Below are 26,843 nucleotides of genomic sequence, written 5' to 3' on the forward strand. Positions count from 1 at the left end.
TCCGCAGTCAAATACTGATTGAGCATCTACTTTTTCTAACATGGTGCTAAGCACTAAAGGGAGTGGAAAAGAAGCAGAAAGTATTCAAATCTTAGATTTCAGGTACTGCAACCCATTAGGAATGCAAAACTCACATTCAAGGAAGCACTGTAAAAACACATGGAAACTAAGTACTAAAGAAGTTATCATGTGCTTAAATGAAGCAGTGAGAAAAATCTCCACAGCAAGGAAAGAGCTTTAAATAGCAACAGACAGGAAATGTACTAGGTATATGTGATAAGAGTAGTCATTGTATCATCCAGTGTAAGATTTCAGCAAACTAAAACAAATTTAAAATTTGTAGAATCTTAAGAGTCAGAAGAGCATTTAGCTCTTTGACCATCACATCTGATGCAGAAATCCCAGAAGACTGGAGGTAGAAAGGTACAAGGAAAGGCTTCCTTGCAAACATAATGAGACTACAGATCAATTTGCAGGAGCTTTATTTACTATAACTAAGACTCTGGAATCTGCTAATTTAGAAGAAGAATGATTCTATAACAGCTTCACTGAATTGAAGATAGAAAATTGTTGCCTGTTACTTGGATTACCTTCTGCCAGGCTAATGTAAGATCACTGCAAGTTTATGGAGGCAAGACCACCAAGCACTCAGATCGTTCAGGAATGAGTTTGGTTGTGTGCATCAGCCAAATAACCCCAATTTGTTAGGGAGATAAAAAAGGGAAGTCATAAATATCACAACTGGCCTCATGACCTATTATAGAAATAAAGTCTATAGATTGTACTGTGTGTCGTGTATATAAATATTCATTCCCCTCTTTTCATCCAATATTGTATACCTGATGTTTTCAGGTGGTTACACTTACTATTTAAATTTTGGGCTATAGATTATAAAATGGGATTAGGAAAAAAAAAAACTGGAGAAAGATTTGGGAAATTATTAAGAGGTCCTGGGTTTGAAGCTGGATATAGTAATAAGAGGCTTTTATTTTGCAATGAATGCATTTTATTCTGGTTTACCTGGAATGTGGGGATATTTTGGAAGATGATATGGGAAGAAATGAAGGAAGTTAGACATCCGGATGATGGACTGGCATTCAAGGAAGCCTTTGTTACCAGTATGTGAATGTTAACAGACCCAAAGAGCATATCTGTAAACTGGGAAAATGTTTACATTACACAACTCATCTGGTGGTTGAATCTTAAGTCCCAAAGCTATGAAGCATTTACCTGTCAAAGGGGCATCACAGGGATGTCAGTAGTTGAACCTGACCTTTCAGAATCCTAGGCTGAAGGTCAATGCACATACTAATGGGTCCTGGGAATTAAAGGAGCAGGCAGGGGCCAAACCCAGACTCCTGAAGCCCAGAATCTGACTGTATATCCCTCCCCCTGAACTAAAATTTTTCTCCCAGTTAACTGTCTGGTTTTCACCTTCAAAGCCCTGCCCCAGTGTCACCTTCTTTTAAGCTTTCCCTGGCCTCACATTAAGTTTCACCCTCCCCGTGCCACCAGGCCAACACTCTCCCTAGCCCCATGCTTGGCCAACATAACGCTCTCCTGAAAGGTGAGCATAGAATCGCTGATCCCTCATCTATGGTCTATTTTTCTACATTGCCTTTATCATTCATATATATGCATACATTCACACACATATGAATATACACATATATTTTAACTTGCTTATTTATACTGATTACTATCTTTCCTCATTGGAATAAAAGCCTAAAAAGGAAAGAATTTTTGAATTCTTTTTCTTGTATTCACTGCTGTATATCCTGATCGCATACTAATTGGATAAGTGAATGAAGGAATGAATGAAGTCCTGGATCAGTCCCTGAAAAGGGAAGAATAAGAGTTTTACAGTGTGGAGGAGCTGGAAATATTTACCTCATTTATTAGCTTTCAGTACATCATGATGTAGTTTATGACTCCATGATAAGTGGTTCATGAATTATATTATCTGGTTTTAACTATACTACTTTGGAAACATGGGTAACTTTCAAGGTTCCTGAAAAATGGAAAACCATGGTTCAGATAGAATATCTAAATAAATCCATAACTAAATAAAGAACAAAAAAGGGGCCAGTTTGATATTTCTTACTTATGACACAAGCTTTTTTACCAGCCATAGTATGAGATATAAACACTGACAGTCCAAGCATCTTTGACCAGAAATTGACAAAAAAAAATTGATATTGTCAAGGAGACCACACGGAAAATGCTTTGATATCCAGTATCTAAAAACGCACCTAAAAATTCTGTGTCTTGTTGGTGTTGTTCAGTCGCTCAGTTGTGTTTCACTCCTTCCAACCCCATGAATGGTGGCACACCAGGCTTCCCTGTCCTTCACTATCTCCCAGAGTTTGCTGAAACTCATGTCCATCAAATTGATGATGCCATTCAACTATCTCATCCTCTGTCATCCCCTGCCCTCAATCTTTCCTATCAGTGTCTTTCCAATGGAATCAGCTCTTTATATCAGTTGGCCAAAGTATTGGAGCTTCAGCTTCAGCATCAGTCCTTCAGTGAATATTCAGGGATGATTTCCTTTAGGATTGACTGGTTTAATATGCTTACTGTCCAAAGGACTCTCAAGAGTCTTTTCCACCACCACAGTTCAAGAGCATCAATACATCCGTGCTCAGCCTTCTTTATGGTCCAACTCTCATGTCTGTATATGACTACTGGAAAAATCATAGCCATATGGACCTTGGTTGGCAAAGTGATGTCTCTGCTTTTTAATATGCTTCTAGGTTTGTCATAGCTTGTCTTCCAAGGAGCAAGCATCTTTTAATTTCATGGATGTAGTCACCATCCACATTGATTTTGGAGTCCAAGAAAATAAAAGTCTGTCCCTGTTTCCATTTTTCCTCCTATTTGCCATGAGGTAATGGAGAAGGAAATGGCAACCCACTCCAGTATTCTTGCCTAGAGAATCACAGGGATGGGGGAGCCTGGTGGGCTGCCGTCTATGGGGTCGCACAGAGTCAGACACGACTGAAGTGACTTAGCAGCAGCAGCAGTAGCAATGGGGCCTTATGCCATGATCTTACCTTTTTGAATATTTATGTTTAAATAGGTTCTTTCACTCTTCTCCTTCACCCTTATCAAGTGGCTCTTCAGTTCCTCTTCACTTTCTGCCATTAGGGTGGGTATTATCTGCATATCTGAAGTTGTTGATACTTCTCCCAGTAATCTTGATTCCAGCTTGTGAATTATCCAGCCCAGCATTTCACATGAGGTATTCTGCATTTAAGTTAAATAAGCAGGGTGACAATATACAACCTGATGTACTCCTCTCCCAAATTTGAACCAGTCTGTTGTTTCACGTCCAGTTCTAACTGTTGCTTCTGACCTGCATACAAGTTTCTCAGGAGACAGGTAAGGTGGTTTGGTATTTCAATCTCTTTAGAATTTTCCAGTTTGCTGTGATCCACACAGTCAAAGGCTTTAGCATATTCAACGAAGCAGAAGTAGATGTTTTTTCTGGAATTCTCTTGCTTTTCCTATGATCCATAAGCTGATGGCAATTTGATCTCTGGTCCCTCTGCCTTTTCTAAATTCAGCTTGTACATCTGGAAGTTCTTGGTTCACTTACTGTTGAAGCCTAGCTCGAAGGATCTTGAGCATTACTTGGCTAGCATGTGAAATGAGCAGTTGTGCAGTAGTTTGAACAGTCTTTGGCATTGCCTTTCTTTAGGATTGGAATGAAAATTGACCTTTTCCAGTCCTGTGGCCACTGCTGAGTTTTCCAAACTTGCTGTCATATCAAGTACAGCATTTAAATAGCATCATCTTTTAGGATTTGAAATAGTTCAGCTGGAATTCCATCACCTCCACTAGGTTTGTTTGTAGTAATGCTTCCTAAGGCCCACTTAACTTTGCACTCCAGGATGTCTGGCTCTAGGTGAGTGACCACACCACTGCGACTATCCAGGTCATTAAGACCTTTTTTATACAGTTCATCTGTGTATTTGGACCACCTTTCTTAATCTCTTCTGCTTCTGTTAGGGCCTGTTTCTGTCTTTCTGTGGCTATCTTTCCTTGAAATGGGCTTCCTTGCAAGGCAGGAGACTCTGGTTCGATTCCTGGGTTGGGAAGATCCGCTGGAGAAGGGATAGGCTACCCACTCCTGTGTTCTGGCTTGGAGAAATCCATGGACTGTACAGTCCATGGGGTCGCAAAGACGCTGACGTGACTGAGCAACTTCCACACTTTCTTGAAAAAGTTCTCTTGGTATCTCTAATTTTCTTGAAGAGATCTCTAGACTTTTCCAATCTATTGTTTTCTTGATGTACTAACTAATGAATAGTATTAGCTCTTGATTAAGAAAATATTCTACTGATGATTTTGTCTATGTCTACTCAATATGCCAGCAAATGTGGAAAATTCAGCAGTGGCCACAGGGCTGGAAAAGGTCAGTTTTCATTCCAATCCCAAAGAAAGGCAATGCCAAAGAATGTTCAAACTAGTGCACAATTGCACTCATCTCACATGCATGCTAGCAAAGTAATGGTCAAAATTCTCCAAGCCAGGCTTCAACAGTATGTGAACCAGATGTTCACAGATGTATGTGAACTTCCAGATGTTCAAGGTGGATTTAGAAAAGGCAGAGTAACCAGAAATCAATTGCAAACATCTGTTGGATCATCAAAAAAGCAAGAGAGTTCCAGAAAAACATCTACTTTTGCTTTATTGACTACGCCAAAGCCTTTGACTGTGTGGATCACAACAAACTGTGGAAAATTCTGAAAGAGATGGAAATACCAAACCACCTGACATGCCTCCTGAGAAATCTGTATGCAGGTCAAGAAGCAACAGCTAGAACTGAACACGGAGCAACAGACTGGATCGTCAAGGCTGTATGTTGTCACCCTGCTTATTTAACTTACATGCAGAGTACATCATGCAAAATGCTGGGCTGCATGAAGCACAAGCTGGAATCAAGATTGCCAAGAGAAATATCAATGACCTCAGATATACAGATGACACCATCCTTATGGCAGAAAGTGAAGAAGAACCAAAGAGCCTCTTGATGAAAGTGAAAGACGAGAGTAAAAAATCTGGCTTGAAACTCAACATTCAAAAAATGAAGATCAAGGCATCCAGTCCCATCACTTCATGGCAAATAGGTGGGGAAACAATGGAAACAGTGACAGACTATTTCTTTGGGTTCCAAAGTCACTGCAGATGGTGACTACAGCCATAATATTAAAAGACGCTTGCTCCTTGAAAGAAAAGCTATGACCAACCTAGACAGCATATTAAAAAGCAGAGATATTACTTTGCCAACAAAGGTCTGTTTAGCCAAAGCTATGGTTTTTCCAGTAGTCATGTATGGATGTGAGAGTTGGATTATAAAGAAAGCTGAGTGCCAAAGAATTGATGCTTTTAGTGGTGTTGGAGAAGACTCTTGAGAGTCCCTCGGACTGCAAGGAGATCAAACCATTCAATCCTAAAGGAAATCAGTCCTGAATATTCATTGGAAGGACTGATGCTGAAGCAAAACTTCAATAATTTGGTCACCTGATGCAAAGAGATGACTCATTTGAAAAGACCCTGATGCTGGGAAAGATTGAAGGTAGGAGGAGATGGGGACGACAGAGCATGAGATGGTTGGATGGCATCAGCGAGTTGATGGACATGAGTTTGAGCAAACTCCAGAAGCTGGTGAAGGTCAGGGAAGCCTGGCATGCTGCAGTCCATGGGATCTCAGAGTCGGACATGACTAAGTGACTGAACTGAGCTCAAGTCCTTTCAAAGGGCTTCCCTGTTGGCTCAGTGGTAAAGAATCCACCTGCAATGCAGGAGATGCAATTTCAATTCCTGGCTGAGAAGATCCCCTGGAGAAGGAAATGGTAACCCACTTGATTATTCTTGCCTGGAAATCCCATGAACAGAGGAGCCTGGAAGGTTACATACAGTCCGTGGAGTCACAAAGAGTTGGACACGACTTACCAACAAAACAACAACAATAAGGACTCCTTTTAAAATGACTACTTTCACAGTATAAATAATATCTGTTCACTAGCCTGGATAATCCCACGGACCTAGAAGCCTGGTGTGGTATATTCCACAGGGTCACAAAAAGTCAGACACGACTGAAGCAACTAGGCAAGCATGTGTGCACACATTTTATAATTTATAAATAAATAAATATACATGTAATGGGGATGTGTACTCCAGAAATTATTATTTATAGGAGTGTACCTTTTAAAAAGTTTGATAACAACTGGACTATATTAACATTCTGACTTTAGAAAAGCTATTTCTAAGAAAACAAAACAAAATCATTTTCTTCTCTAAATAAAATGGAATCTGATCACTAGCTTATTATGAATAAAATTCTAAAATAAGAACAAGTAACTCATTTAAGTTCCTGCCTTGTAATGAACAGTTTTATAATACCTTTTGGAAGATAAATGCTTAAAGATGATTTTGTAAAAAAAAAAAAAATCTCATCCTCTTGACTAATTTCCCAGTGGGAAGTGCTGACTGTTATTGATAAAAACGATACCTATGGTCGTTGCCCTGATGGCACTTTGAAGAATATAGTCAGAGACAAAAGTCCTATAAAAGGTGCATGTCACAAAATCATCTGAAACCTCTATTATGCTCTTGGGCTATTTTAACCAGTTACACTGTTACATTTATTTCATTAGTTCCTTTGACTATTTCTCAGGTTGAATGATTTGATTTAAATTCTCCGTTAAGCTTGAAGTCTAGTGTGAAGAAGACCAATGCAAATATAAGTGGTTTCAGCAAGGTATAAAATATTTACACTGTCTCTCACTCCCGTGTTACTTACAAGATGGCAAGCAATCAGTTACACTGCAAAATGCTGGGAGGGGAGCAGAGAGCTCCGGGCACACAGGGCACTACCCAACCCAGGGAAGCGATGTTCAGTTATCATGGTGACTGTCATCGTAACAATTGTGCAAGTACATCATTCACTGGGGGTGACTCGAAACAGATGAAGAGGAGCTGAAAAATGGAAGAATTTTCCTTGTTTCGTGTCTCTCTGATAACTAGGCAGACTACAGAGCATGAAAGATGAGGCCTGCCCAATTCAAACCAGAGCACGTAGTCACCATCTGGGCATTTTAAAAGTAGGACACATGAAATGCTCAGATGTATCCCCCAACAGGGTGCAATAATACAGCAGTAAAGAGAAAACCACAGTGAACTATGGTCACTTTCACACTTGCAATCTTTCTGGTACAAGAAGAGGCAAGGATTTTCCAAAAACCTCCCTAAGATGCTCAGGTGCATGTTAACTGCTTATACATTTGACGCACAGTGGTACATGGCATGCACACATATCCAGCAAAGGCCATCCTCCTCACGGAAAGAAAGGGGACAGACCATTTTCGATGGAGTGCTCAGCTGGAGGGCTCAAATCTGAAAATACTCAGTATGCTAAAATAGTCAGAAACAGTTACTGCTGAAACAAATACTGACTTTTAAAGTGATATATCTGGCATTCAAAGGAGTACCCAACTGAATCGTTTCTTTTAGATTCTGTCAGATGGAAACCTTTATCTTTCTGAACTAGAATTACTTAAGTTATTTAAAAGTTAATAAACAAAGAGCATTAATATATCTTTTTGGATCTTTGAAGGTGAGGTTAAGATATCTTGTTCTGGAAACCTATATAAGCTTCTATAGATTCCCAAAGCATGCAATCTAGTAACACTGCATGGTACATCACCACTGCATCAGTGAAAAGAAAATCCTCAAACCTTCTTTCTCTTCCAGTCTATTCATCTGATGTATGTTTTCCAATGAGCAAGAAAACATCATTTATAGGAATAAATGTCAGCTATTATAGAACCATATGATGTTTGGCCACCAAATGAAAATGTATACATTAATATGTTTAATACATATATTTAAATGAATTTAAATTATATAGATAGATTGTGTTATAATCCCTGCTTAAGTTTACTCACATTTGTAGCAAAAATGAATATTCACAATAGCAAGTAAACTGACAGGCCCCTCATTTATAGACTTGTGGCTTCAAGAACAGAGAGGCTGCAGGATGGCAATGCTTATTGCAAAAAAAAGAAAAGAAGCACAAAAACATCCTAATGATAACTGATGGGAAGAATTTAAGACTTTTTTTTTTTACTTAGGAAGGAAAGACATTCTAAGGAAATGAGAGAATTAAAGAGGAATTACATATTTAGGAAGAAAATTTACAAAGAGAATGTTTCCATTTAAATTCCTTGCTTCCAGTTGAAACTCCAGATACACTTACGAGGAAAATTCCTCCAGATTTTTTCTGGACTTTTCCAGAGTTTTTTTTTTTTTTGGTGGGGGGGAAGGTCAGGGGAGGTGTCTCTTCATTTGTGATCTTTTACCTACTCCTTGCTAAGAATTCTTATCAGTCAATCTAACCATTCCATTTCTCCTGCCTATTTTGTAATGAATAAATAGCACATACTGTTAATTGGCCACCTGGGGTTCAGAGAGTGGAAATGTGGAGTTGGTGTCTGAAGGCTGCAGTGGGCTGACAGTGGACTGACCACACTCTATTTCACAGGAAGGAAAACCAAGCCTCCTTGTCGCCCCTCCCCCGCTCCATTTCTTGACCGTCTGTGAGGCTAATATAATTTTTTTAAAGTGATTTATCTCTAACAGATGGGGCCATCCAGCCACAGGGACCTGGATGCACAATGCCCCTCACAACTTTAATTTCTGGATGTGATAAGCATATATTCCACTAGTAAATAATTATCACTCTGTTAAGGAAAGGATGCCAAGGTGTGAGGTATCATGACCAGGTACTTCTGGGCAGAAAGGACACATTGGTATGCTCTCTTGAGGCTATTACCATCCTCAACCTAAATGTGCTCATTATCGTATTTCTAGAATGTGGTCGGTCACAAAGGAAGAGCATTAGTCACGGTTTAATGTACACAGCAATACTCAGGAAGCTAATTTTAGGTAAACATTGAGTTTTTTGGTAAATCTGGAATGACACAGGGTAAGGTAAGAAAAGATGGTGACACAGGTCCCACACAGGTCCCTGAGAACATGACCTCAGGAGAGTGACTGGCAATTCCTTTCCCCTCCTTCTGGATATGGCTCTGTGGCATCTCAAGGGTACTGCCCGGGGCTGAGTCCTCACCCATTTGCCTGTGGTCAGTGCTTCAGTTTTGAAGGCTGGTGCAGCGGCCCCAGGCCACTGCCCCAAAGCCAGTGAAGACCTCACAGTCTTACCTGATAAGGTTCGGAGTGGGACTGAGCCCTGCCCGCAGCTAAGTGAGGCATCGCCTGAACACTGAACTCTAGGTATTATTTTATTTTAGTTTAGTTTACTTCATAAGTAGAACTCCCAGATTCTCTGGGGTATTCTTTTCTTCTTTTGGCCATGCCGTGCAGCATGCAGGCTATTATTTCCCTGACCAGGGATTGAACCCATACCCCTCATTGGCAGTGCAGAGTCTTAACACTGCACCACCAGGGAAGCCCCATAGGTAGAATTTTAAATGAGTTTAGTATCTCAGGTCAGCTTTGGAGAAGAAGACTCAGTAGCCTGCCCTTTCCTTTTTCAGTACTGTCACCTCGACTCTTGGGTCAAGAGTTGCCACAAGACCATTCTTCTCCATTCTTCTATTAATGTGACTTGTTAAGTGGCACATGCTTCTTGGAAAGAGTTGGTAGGGAAGGAAGGGGGAATAAGAAAAAAGAAAGAAAAGTTTTTCTTTTTTTTTCTTTTAAAAAGTTCTGAATGAGCCTCTCCAGAAAGAACTCTCTTAATACACAAGCATAATGACACTGTCACATACTGATTTTTCTGTCAATCTATTTTAGATCATACTAACTAACATCCACTGAGTTATTTATTCTGTTTCTGCTACTCTATCGGGCTCTGCTCCTAGACCTAACCTCCCCAAGGCACACCAAGGAAGATGCTGAGACAGTCTCTAGCTCATTCCTACCTGGGCCCCCTGGACCCAAGTCATTGACCACCTCACTTGACAGTTTTGCTAGGCATCTGTTGGGAATATTTTAAATAAAGCTGCCTTAATATCAGCCCAATAAATGGGGAGAGATTAAAAAAATATCTCCCTCTCTGCCTCCTGAACCAGAGATATGCCTTCAGATGTTCATTATAAAAACCAGACTTCTGTTTCCTTGCCTGAATGAGGAAATGTAAATTTCTCCTCTCTCTGAATCTTACTCATTGTTTAAGGCACAAACCTCTCCCTAAAATCCTCTTTAAGCTTTCCAGACCAGGTGATCTTTTAATTCTTTGAATCTATTATAAATGGTTTTCTATATTTCTATTAGGCAATCATATCAAGCTATGTGGCATCTCTCACTTGTATGGAGCTATGGCTTGTAACTTTCATTTATTGGTTTGGCCAAAGGTTTGTTCAGATTTTCTGTAACATCTTATGGGAAAACCCAAGTAAACCTTTTGGCCAACCTGATATTTAGCTGTTTCTACATAACATCTTGTTTCCCATAAGTTGATAACTCAAGAGGCAGCACTGTTAGTATAAAGAACAGACTTCAGATTTAATGAGACCTGAAATTGAACCATGTGTGACCATGGGCATGTCTTTGAGCTTCTGTTTCTTCACTAATAAATTGTAGATAAAAGTGCTCACTCCACAAAGTGGATATTAAGATGAAAAGAGATAGCATGTGTAATGTGTCCACAATACATTTTACGTAGAAAGTTATCAGCCAATAACTGCTTATTGATTAAAACTGGAAGGTACCAGACTTCGCTGGTGGTGCAGTGGTTAAGAATCCATCTGCCAGTGCAGAAGACATGGGCTCTGTCCCAGGGATGGGAAGATCCCACCCGTCGCGGGGCAACTTAGCCCATGAGCCACAACTACTGGGCCCACGTGCTGCAACTACTGAGCCCACGTGCCCTAGAGCCCATCTCTGCAACAAGCCACCAAAACGAGAAGCCTGCCCACCACAATGAAGAGTAGCCCCTGCCTGCCACAACTAGAGAAGGCCTATGTGCAGCAAGGAAGACCCAGCACAGCCAAAGATAAATAAACAAAATAAAAAAACTGAAGGATTTAAATGATTCTACCTCAATTGGATTTATCTGTAAACATACAAATTTCCTCTTAAGTTAAATACATAGCATTACCAAGCAATTAAGAAAAATTCTAGAGTATGATTACAGTCTGAACAGAAACAAGAGACAAAATACAAGTTTCCTCATGCTTATTACAGAGTTTATCAATTCATCAATCCATTTATTCATTACACAAATGTCTGTCTAAAAGTGACATTGTTCTAGGTTATGGGAGTAAGGGAACTAAGTAAATGAAAAAATCCCTGCTTTCATGGAGCTTATATTCTGATTGGAGAGACAGACAGTAAACAAGATAGGTAAGTGAAAATATATACTGCTACATAATGTTAAATATTAAGGAGAAAGATGAAGCAGGGAAGAGGGATAGAAAGTGTATGTGTGGTGGAGGAAGGGGAATGAAATGATAGTGAGATAGGCCAGGCACTTTGGTATAAATGGCAAAAAAAAAAAAAAAAAAAAAATTGACAGGGTCAAGTCTTCTCAAATACGAATGGTGTTTACTGTACAATTATCTTGATTAAGCATCCTCTTAATTCTGTGACTCAAAGAACAGGATCTGTTTCTTTGGAAACAGAGCAGAATTTGTACTTCCAGTGCTACTTGTCACCATTTAGGAAGAGGATGGGGTTTTGATGCTTCTCCCCACCAAGAGAAATACTTAAAAAGCTCAACTTCCATCATTCCATTTAGCATTCATTAGCTCTCCCCTCACTCGGGGCAGGATATATACTGAGGCCCACGATGTCTCGTGAGTCTTGTTTGGAAAAACACTCCTGTTGGGGCACAGGAGAGAATTGGGTAAAACCCCAGACAGGGCTTTTCTCTCTGGAAAATTTCCAGAGGGGACCATGCTCTTGACATTACAGAGCTAAAGAAGAGTTTGCAAGACTCTTTCAATTTCCATCCGAGTTCTTTTGTATGCTGGGTTGCCTGCCATTATGTTTATGTAATTCTGACAGTGTTCTTAATGACACACTAACAGATTGTAAAACACGCTGCTGGCATTTACTTGTTTTTTATATTTTTAAAACAATGTCCTTCATGTAACAGTAGTTAAGCGCGGCAGAAGGACATCATCAGAGGCATGGTTAAACTGTAATTTACACCATTAGGAAGGCAGGAGCAATTTTTATTGCCTGGCAATTTTCTTGCTGAAATATTTGGACCATATGGCTCAATTTGTGTAATAACCTTAATTTCTGCACCCTTCAGGTCTGCCTCCATCTCCTACGGAATGGTAAAATGCGGTTTAGCAGAAAAGGCAACTGTCTATACTTAGAGAGTTGAGATTAATAACATGTCACGTCCTGTTTTTGGTGAAGGAATTCGAACAGCAGCCAGATGGTATCTCTACAAATAACTGTCAGGGGTCTTGATCTAATCAATACAATGTATTAATACATCTCCCTTTGCTGTTTCTCCAGGGGCCAGTGCACAACATCTGGAAAGAGTGGGGGGGCCCGCCAAGTAGAAAGCCGATTCTTTTCAGAATCAAACTGAGCCCAATTAATTTTTCATGTATCCTTGATAACTGTTTCATAATGAGCTATGCGTCTTGACGGATTTGGGGTTGGCAGAGCAGGCTGCCCCTGCTTTCTATCCCCATTCAGTCCACTTATAGAAACCAACCCATTAATCAAGCTATCTGGCATAAAACCTGAATCTCAGCTCAGCAAGAGATCAATAACCATCCTAAAAAAACACAGAACCAGCCACTAATGGGCACAGGTATCCAGCCATGACACTAGTAATTGCTTGAGCAAAAATAAAACTCTGTATCACAATTACCCAATAGGAACTTATATGAGAAAATTCATTACTTGTATCTTGTCAAAAAGTAACATTTACATGCATTAAAAAAATACTGTAATTTTACTATTTAGACATGACAATTATCTTTCAGAGGTAGACAATGCACCTTTTGGAATGGATTAAAACTCTCTGATTTTGTAATGTGAACATTTAATAATTTAAGTATCAAAGAAAATGTTTAAAAATGAGTTATTTCACTTATTTTAAATTCAGAGTACCTGAGGGGCTCCTTTATACAATCTTTAGCCCAATGGTATATGATGCACAGTGAGCCTACTGTGGTGAGAACTCTGATGTGACATCACTTGGGTCAGAATTCTTCCCTTTTTGGCTGCCTTAATGGCGAGATTTATAATACAAACCATCAACTCATTCCTTTCCCAATGGTTTCATCTCAAATCCTTACTCCCAGACCAAATTCAAACCAGTCCTTGTACTTTTCAGTTAGCACATCTCTTTTAGCTTGGCAGGCAGGGATTTCTGCATTCTGAGTCCCTCAAAAAGAGAGACCCAACATCTTTGTCTATGGAGAAAAATTCAGAGCAGAGAAGTGGAGGTGGAGGAAACACATGGCATACATCCTGAATTACGGCTTGCTTGGTGAAACAGTCCTTGGCGGCTCTCAGACAACAGGTGGAAACCTGTTTTGCCCTTAGGAGAGTCTGAGATTTTCATTAGGAAAAAAACTCCTGGGAAGTACTGCCATAGAGACCGTCCTTCATTGGCTGATAATCTGATCAAATCCTGCCAAGATGATAGAAAGGTCTAAGGAATCATCCAGGAACTTGAGGGTGATGCCACATTCATCTTTTCTGACAGCAGGACTAAGACTCATGATTCTGTGTTGTTCAGTCAATGTTTTGTGGTTCCAGAGGATGAATGCTGGGTTTGGAAGCAGAGGAAGGAGTTAGGACAGCCCCAGGTTCTTTTAAATGTTTGTAAGTACAGTCAATGCCCATGCACAACCAAAAATAATTGCTTATTATTCTGTAATTTATCTCTCCCCTTATTTGCTCTAAGAACACCATGGGCCCCAGAGAGGAGAGACTTTGCATCTGTTGTAGCTTCTGTGCATGACAGAGGCTGAAAAGAAACTTAAGGTGAACAGCTGATGAATGGAGGAGTCCCATATTTCTTGGTCTCGATCGACCACTTTAGATTTGTGTGTATTGGTCCTCAATTGCAAACGATGGAGAGTTTTCCCACATGCATTAGTTTTCAGACAAGCTCAGGTTTTCAATTTTCACTTTGTTTACTGATGCTCAGTGTGAATGAAGAGAAAATACCCTGACCATGGTATGATTCTAGTGGAGTTGCATTGCATCAAGCAAGAAAGCTATTTCATCAAATGGATTACAGGGCACTCTAAAATCTGAGATTTGGGATCCACAATACATGGTATTCATAATTTTCAATTTTGAGAATTTCATTAGCAAAATATTTAATACATACAAATTTAAACCCTCTGTGACAAAGAGAAGATGCTATTTTGGGGCCTCCCACTTCACAGCTAAGATTCCTAAGGCTAGCCATTGGAACTTAGTAACATCCAGCCACAGCATTAACAAGATGTTTCACCTTAAACATTATATCGAGATAAAAAAGATTCATTTGGAAACCCATCACATATGTATTCACAGGTGGTGGGTGTGGGTCATTGCATTTGGATTAAAAAGCAAATGTCTCTCTCTACATGAGAGGTCACTGGCTGGTGTAAGGCAAAATCTTTTCACTGTTCGGCATAATTAAAATATTCCAACAGTGGTTTCAGTAATTTAAAAATCACAGTATTGTTGTAATATTTTTCTAGGCTTCAGGAGCTCACCATTGTTTGGCCCAATCAAATCTGGGAACACTGGAGAAGTTATCACCCATCAAGGTAATTACTTTCAAGTTGAAATAATTACTCTATCAATGTTAATGGTCTTTCAACTTCAATAAAGCACTCACCTGCCGATAATCACGGCTAACCTCTTGCTCTAATGCAATTCCCTCTCTATTTAGTAGGTTATATTACAGCCGTTACAGTGGTCACTTGTCCTGAACAGCTGCTGAATTTCACTTTGATCGGCTGTGAACCATAAAAGAATTGGTCATCTGTGTATGATTCCCCCTCACCCAGAAGCCCTTGCAGAGCTCAGAACGTGATCTCTTGGCTACAATGGGGGATTCGGGAGCAGCCATCTTGTCTCAGGTACTGGTGACTTTCCACTGGCGACAAGAGCCCTGGAGTTCAATTAGCTTCTGCCCTTCACTGCCATTTACAGCTTGCTGTCTCTGCTAAATGGTGTATATTCTGAATTTATGGCCTGGGCCTGTTTAGAGTGTGGGCTAGTTCCTTTTACTTTCATATATATATGTGTGTGTGCATATCTATATATACATATCTTATTAAAAATTTTTTTTTGGGTAAAAGTCACATAATATAAACATACTATTTTAACCATCTGGTGTCTAAATAGAGCTTCCTTATAATTCAGTTAAAGAGCAGGAAAAAACAATATACCCGAGTTAAAGGACACACAGTCTTCCTACCGTGTCCCATATACCGATGGCAAAAGTGAGGTGGGCGGCTGCCACCTTGGCAGCATCTGTATGATTTGGGAAGTGTGTGTGTGTGTGTGTGTGTGTGTGTGTGTGTGTGTGAGAGAGAGAGAGACCAGAAGACCACGTGGTTTGCTGATATGATCTCGGCTCTAAGGGAGTGGGTGGGGTCCTGTGTGTGTCATGGCAGGTAAAGAGCTGCATCCAGAGTGGAAATGGCCTGAGAAGGACTCACTCTGAGGGTGACTGGCGTGAGATGTTGATAGTCCTGAGGGGAGATGGGTCAGGACGAAACCTCAGGGAGATGAAAAGCATATTCTCGCTCTAGGAAACTTAGGAAGGAAACAGAGTCTAACCCAATATCTGAGATATTATCTGGAAATTGACAGTAAGGTATCAGGAAATGTTTGAACTTGCAAGCTCAGCAAGGGGAGGCCTGCTTAAAAGAAACACAACCTAAGTTTTTCCAAAGGGGTTTCTTAGGTGGCTCAGTAGGTCAAGAATCTGTCTGCCAGTGTAGGACATGTAGGAGACATGGGTTTGATTCCTGGGTCCGGAAAATCCCCTGGAATAGGAAATGGCAACCCACCCCAATATTCTTGCCTGGAAAATTCCATGGACAGAGGAGTCTGACAGGCTGTAGTCCAAAAGGTCACCCATGGGGTCACAGGGTTGGACATGACTGAACATAGCACAGCAACACAGTTTTTCCCGTCATGACAAAATTCATATAGTTGCTTTACCCAAACCTAGTATTTTCTATATTTGCTCATTTTTAAGCCTCTGTTATTAAATAATAGGATATCTGAAGTTTTATAGCCTATTTATATTGCTATTTACAGTCTTAAAATATTTTGCACATGCATTAATTTATTTAGCCCTTACAACAGTCCTGTGAGGTAAGGAACACTATAGTTTAAACTTGACAATTAAGCAGGACGCCAGATCCATTTGAAGTCTAACAATGTGATCATTTGAGGAGAAGTGGACATCGTGGGACCTTCAAGCAGAAGACTCAACATACTGTAGAAGTCGAATCAACAGAACTTAGTAAAATATTGGGTATGGAAGTAGAGTAGAGGACTCAGGCCACACAGCTTATGGAGTGGCTTAAGCAACTAGAAAGATGATGGAGCCATTTAGCTATGTAACAGAGTGTGCTGCAGAATAACGACTGGAGCTTAGAAAAATATGTGGTCAGTACATAGCTCCTGCCTACTGAGAAACCTGTATGCAGGTGAAGAAGCAACAGTTAGAACTGGACATGGAAAAACGAACAGCTTCAAAACTGGGAAAGGAGTATCTGAAGGCTGTATACTGTCCCTCTGCTTATTTAACTTATATGCAGAGTACATCATGAGAAATGCTGGGTTGGATGAAGCACAAGCTGGAATCAAGATAGCCAGGAGAAATATCAATAACCTCAGATAGGCAGATGACACCACCCTTATGGCAGAAGGTGAAGAGGAACTAAAGAGCCTCTCAATAAAAGGGAAAGAGGAGAATGAAAAAGCTGGCTTAAAACTCAGCATTCAGAAAACTAAGATCATGCCATCCAGTCCCATCACTTCATGGCAAATAGATGGGGAAAAAGTGAAACAGTGACAGATTTTATTTTCTTGGGCTCCAAAATCAATGTGGACAGTGACTGCAGCCACAAAATTAAAAGACGCTTGCTCCTTGGAAGAAAAGCTATGACAAACCTAGATATCATATTAAAACGAAAAGATATCACTTAGCTAACAAAGGTCCATATAGTCAAAACTATGGTTTTTCTAGTAGTCATGTACAGATGTGAGAGTTGAACCATAAAGAAGGCTGAGTGCCAAAGAATTGATGCTTTCAAATTGTGGTGCTGGAGAAACTCTTGAGAGTCCTTTGGACAGTGAAGATATCAAATTAGTCAATCCTAAAGGAAATCAACCCTGATTATTCATTTGAAGGACTGATATTGAAAATGAAACTCTAATATTTTGGCCACCTGATGCAAAGAGCTGACTCACTGGAAAAGACCCTGATACTGGGAAAGATTGAAGGCAGGAGGAGAAGGGGGTGACAGAGGATGAGATGGTTGGATGGCATCACTGACTCGATGGACATAAGTCTGAGCAAGCTCCTGAAGGACAGGGAAGCCTGGGGTGCTACAGTCCAGTGGGTTGCAAAAAGTTGGACATGACTTAGTGACTGAATAACAAAGCAGCTCTCTTGAAAGTGTTAGGCAAACGTCTGCACGACTTACAGAAAGTATCAGCTTTACATCTTCAAGTTCATCTTCCCTCTGAAGATCTGAGACCTAAGACAACTTATATAAGAGAAAATCCAGGTTTGTGAAAAGCAAGTTCCAGAGAGGAATTCTGTAGGGCAGTTTCTCCAGGTTATCTCCTTACCACTTGAGAGAGGGATGGGAAGTGCTCCACACTCCTCTCTCAGGCATATGAAGGACATCCTAGGTCAGGGGTTCCCAGCCTCCAGGACCTAATGCCTGATGATCTCAGGTGGAGCTGAGATCATAATAACAGAAATAAGGTGCACAATAAATGTAACATGCTTGAATCATCCTGAAGCCATTCCCCCCATGCCAGTCTGTGGAAAAACTGTCTTCCACAAAACTTGTACCCAATGCCAAAAAGGTTGGGTACCACTGCCCTAGAGAACATCAGGAACAAATTGAGGGTGTCTGCAAGAAAGGCAAGATGGAACTTCCACTCTCTTCAAGAGGTTGGCTATGGAGGTAAAGAGACTTATAGGGTAATTTTTATGCAGCCACCAAGGTAAAGAAGGGTCTTCTGAGATTCTTACGTGATCCCAGGATTTGGGGTTCATGGCCTAACACAGAAGCTGATACCTGCTGCGCATTCAATGAATTCTCAAGTTCTGAGGCTGCCTGGGTCTCACCCAGCGGTAAGGCAAATAGAGAAGATACTGCTGGACTAGCTGTACTTTCCTTTTTTAATAGAACAACTTTTCCACAAGCCTATGAATGTCAAGAAAGGAATGAGTTTTGCTAACATGCTAGGCCCTGATATTGGCTGACGTTTTGGGAGAGGGGAACCTAGCAGTAGAAGGCTGTGGGTGGATCTTTGGGGGCAGTAATGGACAAGGGTGCAAGAAATTTGCCAAAGAGTGTGTTGCCTGCCTCAGGAACTGTGAAGCATGGAATTTCCCATGGGAGACCTCTATGTAACCCATAAAAAAAAAAAATCCCATGAGACACTTACACATACGAAGGCAATGGTAGATGGACCAGAACAATATTAGGCTCTGCCTCTTTTAGTTTAATTTTATCTTTTCTACCATGACCCTGGGGAAATCAACAAGAACAAAAGAAACAAAAACAGACATGCCCTCTATTCCCCACTGATGATGCCTTCACATGTCAGGCTTCAGACTGGATCTAGACTGGATTTTTTAGCACACAAATGAGTCCTGATTACCAAAATTGGGCTGGTCCTTGTCACTGAAAGCTACTGGAAAACCATGGAACTTGCTCTAGAGATCTCATGAGCAAGGAAGGAAGTCCTAATAAAGCTTGTGGAATAAAGTGGTTGGGGATAAGTAAGGCCCTTCCAAGGAACCAGTTACACAAAGTTCAAGACTTACATGGTTTTTTATGCCCAATAATATTGAGCAAAACGTAGATCAGGTAGGTATTAGGGTAGGGTAGGGTAGGCTATTAGAAAAAAAAAGCAGAAAGATAACAGAAGCCTAATAAATGAACAGTTGAGATCAAACAAAGTTTTTTACAATAAAAAATGGGTTGTGCCAACATGTTGTTCTGTGTGACATCTACTCTCCCATATTTTGTATCTGAATGAATGATGTTATTACTCATATTCTATAATGTGAAAGTCCCAACTGACACAGAAAGTATGGCTATTGTTTTTACCACTATTTTTTCTTGATTTTGGAACAACAGTCACCAAAGTAGTCTTTTTAGATAACTGTATTTCCCAAAGCATTTTTTTTGACTTATCAGTGGATCTGGGGGAAAAATGCCACGAACAATCAGATTTAAGAGCTCCAACTAATTCAAGATCATTTGTAAAGAGCAATAATATTTTACATTAGACTAAGCCAAAATGAAAATGGGATTAAAAATAAATCATTGATTTATTCACAAACTCCCTATCATATGGCAATTATAAAGAGTCTTATTTTTTTCCCCTTACATATCTACTTAATGGTAAAGAGATTTGCGACAACTACATGGGGACGTTTTGAATACTTCCTCTGTGACATTGGGCACGGAAGTTTGCAATTAGAATCTAGAAACTAGAGTCTGTAATTCTGGATTTTATTTCCAGATCGGAAGCCAACTTTTAGTGACCCATATAATTTGCTTACTCCTCAGCACCGCATGCTTGATTCTATGTACAGAGCGAGGGACCATCTATCTTTCAGGGGACTGGGCAAGTGTCTAATCTGGGCTTGATGTTTTATAGCCCTGTGGGGTGAGCAGGGATATACTGACAGCACAGACTAACAGGTAAACCACCTTTGCCTTTCTGTCCCAAGTTATTTTTGCCAGTGTGATGGCAGGTGCCAGGGAGAAAAAGCAAACACGTCTGAGTGGTGGCAACAGCACCGCCAACCTCGCCAGGAGTTTTCCCTGTATATACCACCATGGAACTCTCCCGTGCCAAGCAAGGCTACATGCAGTTTCTCTCCTGACACCGCACAATTCATCACAGAGCTAATTGGGAGGGGGCTTAAGGACTTCTACCTAAAGCTGGTTTTCAGTAGAGGAGGGGCTTGGTTTGAAGAGATCCTAAGGAACTAGATATCTCTCTCTTCCCCTTAGAAGAATCTCTGTAGGTCCAAACAGAGATGAAACTTTTCATGTGATTAGGAGAGAAGCTGGTGATACATTAAAAGCCCCACTCTTTCCATTTCGTCTCTCCTGCTGCCTCTGCTGCTGCTGCTCCTGCCAACACATATGCTCTCCACCCCCACGGAGGGCCCCCACTGCCAGTTCTCCATCCACTGCCACCATCAGGAGGACGCATGCCTTCACTGCACCTGTTTTATGAGGCTCTCCCAGCTACGTCCACCTGTCTATAAACAGCTCTGGGGGGACTCTGGGACAAGTTAGTGATGGCACGGCTCTACACGCAATTTATTGGTGACTTCTTGTGGGGGGATGGGATCCCAAGAGAAACAAGAGACTGAATGAGCGGCATTAGTGACACCTCTTGCAAGTCTGGGAACTGAAGTGTAATCCTAGATTGTGGGGATGGATTCTGTATCTCACTAATTGAAAATGTAGTTCCTTTGCTCTGGTGCATTTCAGCCATAGCTGTCAATGAAACAAAAAGTTGGAAAATGTCCTAGGAGAGGCACAGAAATGGAAAGAGGCAGTGAAGACATTTAGTTGATGCAGGAATTGGAAAAACAGTGAGTAGAGCCAGGAAGGCGATAGAGAGATTTAAAAGGAAATCACCACAGAAATGGCAAGGACTTAACAGAAGCAGAAAATTAAGAAGTGGCAAGAATACACAGAAGAACTATACAAGAAAAGTCGTAATGATCTTGATAACCATGATGGTGTGGTCACTCACCTAGAACCATACATCCTGGAGTGTGAAGTCAAGGGGGCCTTAGGAAGCATTACTATGAACAAAGCTAGTGGAGGTGATGTAATTCCAGCTGAACTATTTAAAATCATAAAAGATGATGCTATGAAAGTGCTGCACTCAATATATCAGCAAATCTGGAAAACTCAGCAGTGGCCACAGGACTGAAAAAGGCCAGTTTTCATTCAAATCCCAAATAAAGGTAATGCCAAAGAATTGCCACACAACTACACTCATTTCACATGCTAGCAAGGTTATCTGCAAAATCTTTCCAGCTATGTTTCAGCAGTTTGTGAACTGAGAATTTCCAGATGTACAACCTGGGTTTAGAAAAGGCAGAGGAACCAGAGCTCAAATTGCCAACATTTGTTGGATCATGGAGAAAGCAAGGGAATTCAAAAAAAAAAAAAAACCATCTACTTCTGCTTCATTGACTACATTGACTGTATGCATCACAACAAACTTTGGAAAATTCTTTCACCTGTCTCCTGAAAAACTTGTATGCAGGTCAAAAAGCAACAGCTAGAACTGAACATGGAACATGGACTGGTTTAGAATTGGGAAAGGAGTACATTAAGGCTGTATATTATCACCCTGCTTATTTAGCTTATATGCAAAGTACATCATGCACAATGCTGGGCAGGATGACTCACAAGCTGGAATCAAGATTGCTGGAAGAAATTAACAACCTCAGATAAGCAGATGATATCACTTTAATGGCAGAAAGTGAAGAGGAACTAAAGAGCTTCTTAATGAAGGTAAAAGAGGAGAGTGAAAAAGCTGACTTGAAATTCAACATTCAAAAAACTAAGATCATGGCATCCAGTCCCATCACTTCACAGCACATAGAAGAGGAAAATGTGGAAGCATTGCAAGATTTTATTTTCCTGGGCTCCAAAATCACTGTGGCTGGTGACTGCAGCCATGAAATTAAAAGACACTTGCTCCTTGGAAGGAAAGCTATGACAAACCTAGATAGTATATTAAAAATCAGAGATATCACTTTGCTGACAAAGGTCCAAATAGTCAAAGCTATGGTTTTTCCAGTAGTCATGTATGGGTGTGAGAGTTCAATCATAAATAAGGCTAAGCACTGAAGAATTGATGCTTTCAAACTACGATGCTGGAGAAGACTCTTAAGAGACCCTTGGACTAAGCAAGGAGATGAAACCAGTCAATCCTAAAGAAATCAACTCTGAATATTCATTGGAAAGACTGATGGTAAAGCTGAAGCTCCAATACTTTGGCCACTTGATGCAAAGAGCTGATTTATTGGGAGAGACCGTGATGTTGGGAAAGGTTGAAGGCAAAAGGAGAAGGAGGCAGCAAAGTATGACATGGTTAGATAGCATCACTGACTCAAAGGACATGAATTTGAGCCAACTCAGGGGAGACAGTAGAGGACAGAGGAGCCTGACATACTACAGACCATGGGGTCTCAAAGAGTTGGATATGACTTAGCAATTTAAAAACAACATCAACACATGAGCAGCAGAAACTCAGAAGCAAAGAAATTTAAAAGCCTGAAAGGCCTGGTAGTAAAAAATCTGTGTCTCAGACTTGACCACTCTCTTCCCTTAGAGTCTCTGCCCAATGGCCAGCTGCATGGCAGACTTCTCACACAGTAGAAGGTAGTATAGAGTACTGACATATTGAATAGTGTACTCAATGACTATTTGCCAAATTGGATTGAATTGTCAATAACATGTTCTTGACTCTGAGGGTCCAATATACTAGTACAGAAAAAAGTAATGCTATTTTGAATAGGAAGAGATGGACCTCAAATACAGGAGGAGGGGTTTGGATAGGCTAAAAGGAACATTCTTCTCTGATAATGAGGAGTTGGAAAGAAGAACCTCTGGAGTATCCTTCTTTAGGTATCTTTAAACAATGGTTGAACACATTCTCTTGGGGGCGTAGGAATGGATGAAACTCAAAGATAATAGTTTATTTTCCTGATTACTTCTTTCAAAGATGTCAGTCCATAAAGAGTCATGGAAACTTGGTCTAGTGACCAGAATGTCATACCTCTAGCCTGACTGCTTTGTGGAATATGTCCTTGATTGTTAAGAAGTTCAAATGGGAATTTCCCTGATGACCCTAATGAAATTTCCTCTTGGGATATTCAGGGACAAGGATCCAGGTTTTGGTGGACCACTTTGAACACACATATACATACATTCAAAAGCAGAATGCAGAAATACTGTTTCTCAATTATTATGGCTCTTCTTTTTAGCACTGCAAAGATTAATCTTTAGAAAAATGGAGGAATAAAGCAATATTGGTCTGGTAAGTGAATGTTGGGGAAGGCCCATATACCAAGAGACAGGCAAGGCTTAAAGCTTGAGGCCATAAACCTTCCTCTTTTGAAGGAACTTTTTAGTGTGATAAAAATAGAACCAAACAGATCAAATAAAGAACATAGTTCATTGAATGCTTTGAGTATTGTGCTGTAAAATGAAACTGGATATGAAGGGATGAGGGCTTCCCAGGTAACTCAGTGGTAAAGAATCCGCCTGCCAATGCAGGAGATGCAGGAGAAGTGGGTTCAGTCCCTGGGTCAGGAAGGTCCACTGGAGAAGGGAATGGAAGCCCACTCCATTATTCTTGCCTGGGAAATCCCATGGTCAAAGGAGACTGGCGGGCTGCAGTCCATGGGGTCTCAAAGAGTCGGACATGACTGAGCAAATAAACAACAACGTGAAGGGATGACTTAGAGGCTATTTCACAATGGAATTCCAGTAGAACTTTCTGAGAGATTAAATGTTTAGGCTCATATCTCTGAAAGCCACATTTTAAAAGATTAGAAGCTTAATAATTGCAATATTGATGTTGTCAATAAAATATATTTAAATTAAGATGTCTCATTCAGAAAGTTCCTGTCAAGGATTTTTCAGTATTCTTCTTTCAGGGTGGAAGTTGAGGACATGAATACAAGGATGTGGTGGGAGATAATAGATTTCCCCATGGATCACATAACTAAAAAAGAACTTCTACTCTTAAGAACATTGCTTCTAATCTTATAATGAGGGCACTGTTAAATGTAATATAAAAGACCATGATATATAAACTGTCAAATAAAAAATAAATTCTTAATTCTAAATATAAGTGAAGATTTCTTTCTGATATAAATTTCAGCAAAATCTTTTTGGATCCACCTCCTTGAGTAATGAAAATAAAAACAAAAATAAATGGGACCAAATCAAACTTACAAGCTTTTGCACTGCAAAGGAAACCATAAACAAAATGAAAAGCGAACCCACAGAATGGGAGAAAATATTTGCAAATGAAGTGACTGACAAGGGATTAATCTCCAAAATTTACAAACAGCTCATGCAACTCTATATAAAAAAAAATAAACAACCTAATCAAAAAATGGGCAGAATATCTAAATAGACATTTCTTCAAAGAAGACATACAGATGGCCAAGAGGTATATAAAAGATGCTCAACACTGATAATTATTAGAGAAATGCAAATAAAAAAATTAGTGTCACCTCACACCAGTCTGAGTGGCCATCATCAAACATTCTATAAACAATATATGCCAGAGAGAATGTAGAGAAAGGGAACCTTCTTATACTGTTCATGGGTATATAAATTGGTACACCCACTATGGAGAACAGTATGGAGGTTCCTTGTAAAACTAAAAACAAAACCACCATATGGTCCAGCAATCCCATTCTTGGGCATTAGAGTTTTCTAATTTGAAAAGAAACAAGCACCCCAATATCCACTGCAGTACTATTTACAATATCCAAGACATAGAAGCAACCTAAATGTCCTTTGACAGAGGAAAGGATACAGAAGATGTGGTACATACATACAAGGGACTATTGCTCAGCTAAAAAAAAAAAAAAAAAAAATGAAAGAATGACATTTGCCACAACATAGATGGGCTTAGAGATTAACTTTCTAAGTGAAGTCAGAGAAAGACAAATATCATGATATCAGTTATATGTGGAATCTAGCAAAAAAAGATACAAATGACCTTATTTGCAAAACAGAAACAGACTCAGAGAACAAATTTATGGTTACCAAAGATGAAATGTAGGGGAGGAGGAGTAAGTTAGGAGCTTGGGATTAACATATACAAACTATATGTAAAATATGAAGCCTTGTTGATTGTCAACAAGGACCTCCTGTATAGCTTAGGAACTCTACTCAACATTCTGCAATTACTTATATGGGAAAACATGGATACATGTATATGCATGACTGGATCACTTTGCTATGCACCTGAAACTAACACAACACTGTAAATCATCTATATTCCAATATAAAACAAAAATTAAGTTAAAAATGATGATTTCTTTAATTAATATATTGCTTATTTCCTAGTCATATGAGAAATTTGAACATTGGATAGTGAGAAAATATTACACTCTATTCATTTATGAAGATTCTTCTGGAGTTTCATTTAAATATGTTTGCCTCACCTTATTTAGATATTTTGGGTATACTGTATAAGATAACCTTCATGTAAATTGGGCTTCCAAAACTGGAAGCATAGAAAAATGATCTGGTCTTTGAAAAGGATGCTTTATGTTGTCTAGTGTTTCTTCCTTGTGAGGGGCTTTCATATTTAAGGACAGTCATCGCACATTTGAAAACCATGTGTATTTCACTCCCAAGACCACAATGTTTCATCTTTCTCATGAAATCCCTTCAGTCTTAGGGTTTCCTGCTGACCTCCCAGAGCATTTCTTTCTGCCTTTCCTATTTTACTAATATCTGCTACCTGCCCATCATTCTGCTCAATGCTGGGGAGAGTCAGGGCTGCCAACTAATATCTATGAGACATAATTTGATTAATTTGGGGTTTTACAGATCTTTACTAAGATTAAAATTAAAAAAATAATAATAAATAGTCTTTAGAAAAAATAAAAAATAGAGAATTACATGAAGCAAAATGTAAAATTGTCTCCTCCCCTTACAGGTAGCTTTATTGATAAGGGCAGAGAAGTTCCTTGTCCCAATATATCTCCTCTCTATACTTAAAATATTCTAGAACTTTTTATATAATTAGAATCACATTTACAAACTTTCCAGAGCATTTCTTGCTTAACACTTTTGATGTATGATATTTTCATGTTTTGTGGTCTGTGGCCAGTAGGTGGTGGGTTTGGGATCTGAATCCCAGTGTGGTGGAAATTATGGGCTGTAACCCACTACTTCGCTTACTTTTTAGTGTTCAATTCTCATCTCAGCAATATTATAAGAGAGAAAGCTCCTTGAGAGAAGGACCATCCTGTTTTTTGTATCTCCTATAGAACATAAGGCTATGCCAGGTATAAAGAAAGCTCTCAGGAGATAGAAGGTAAATTGAATTAAGTGGTGGTATGGGCCAGAGGAGGCCAACCCTGAAAAATCACCATTAAGTTATAGTGCATGTGATGTATATGTATAACTATATCTATATATCTAGATAGGTATATCTAGAAATTTAATTTTCTTTTTCCTCAATGAGTCAATAATATCATATTTGCATATGTGATATGTGATATTTACATATGTGACATGTCTAATTTTATCTGAGCTTCATCCCTGTGAGGTGCAGAGGGAAACATTTAATACTTCCATTTAATGGGTTTGGAAGTCATGCAAAGAGAGATTCAGTTATTTTTTTGGCAGTAACACACATTAACTATGATCTGAACACTGGTCTCCAGTATCTCCTACACTTAGTTCAGTATCCTGTCCCCATGACTACTTTGCAACTTTGGCACTTAACAATTCCCATAAAAAAAAAAAAAAAAAAAAAAGTTCCCATATATTTAAGCATCAAGTAAATAAAAATGTAAGCCAGCTAAGAAAATTAATGTCAACATTTAA

At 39.7% G+C, this 26,843-nt stretch overlaps 1 protein-coding gene across 1 annotated transcript in view; it reads right to left on the reverse strand.

The window, feature by feature from the left end:
- The window catches only part of USH2A (usherin), an 892,942-nt gene that overhangs the window by 105,618 nt on the left and 760,481 nt on the right, over positions 1 to 26,843 (reverse strand). The window lies entirely within an intron of this gene.

The sequence above is a fragment of the Dama dama genome, chromosome 14 (genome assembly GCF_033118175.1).
Source record: "Dama dama isolate Ldn47 chromosome 14, ASM3311817v1, whole genome shotgun sequence".
Classification (NCBI taxonomy): domain Eukaryota; kingdom Metazoa; phylum Chordata; class Mammalia; order Artiodactyla; family Cervidae; genus Dama; species Dama dama.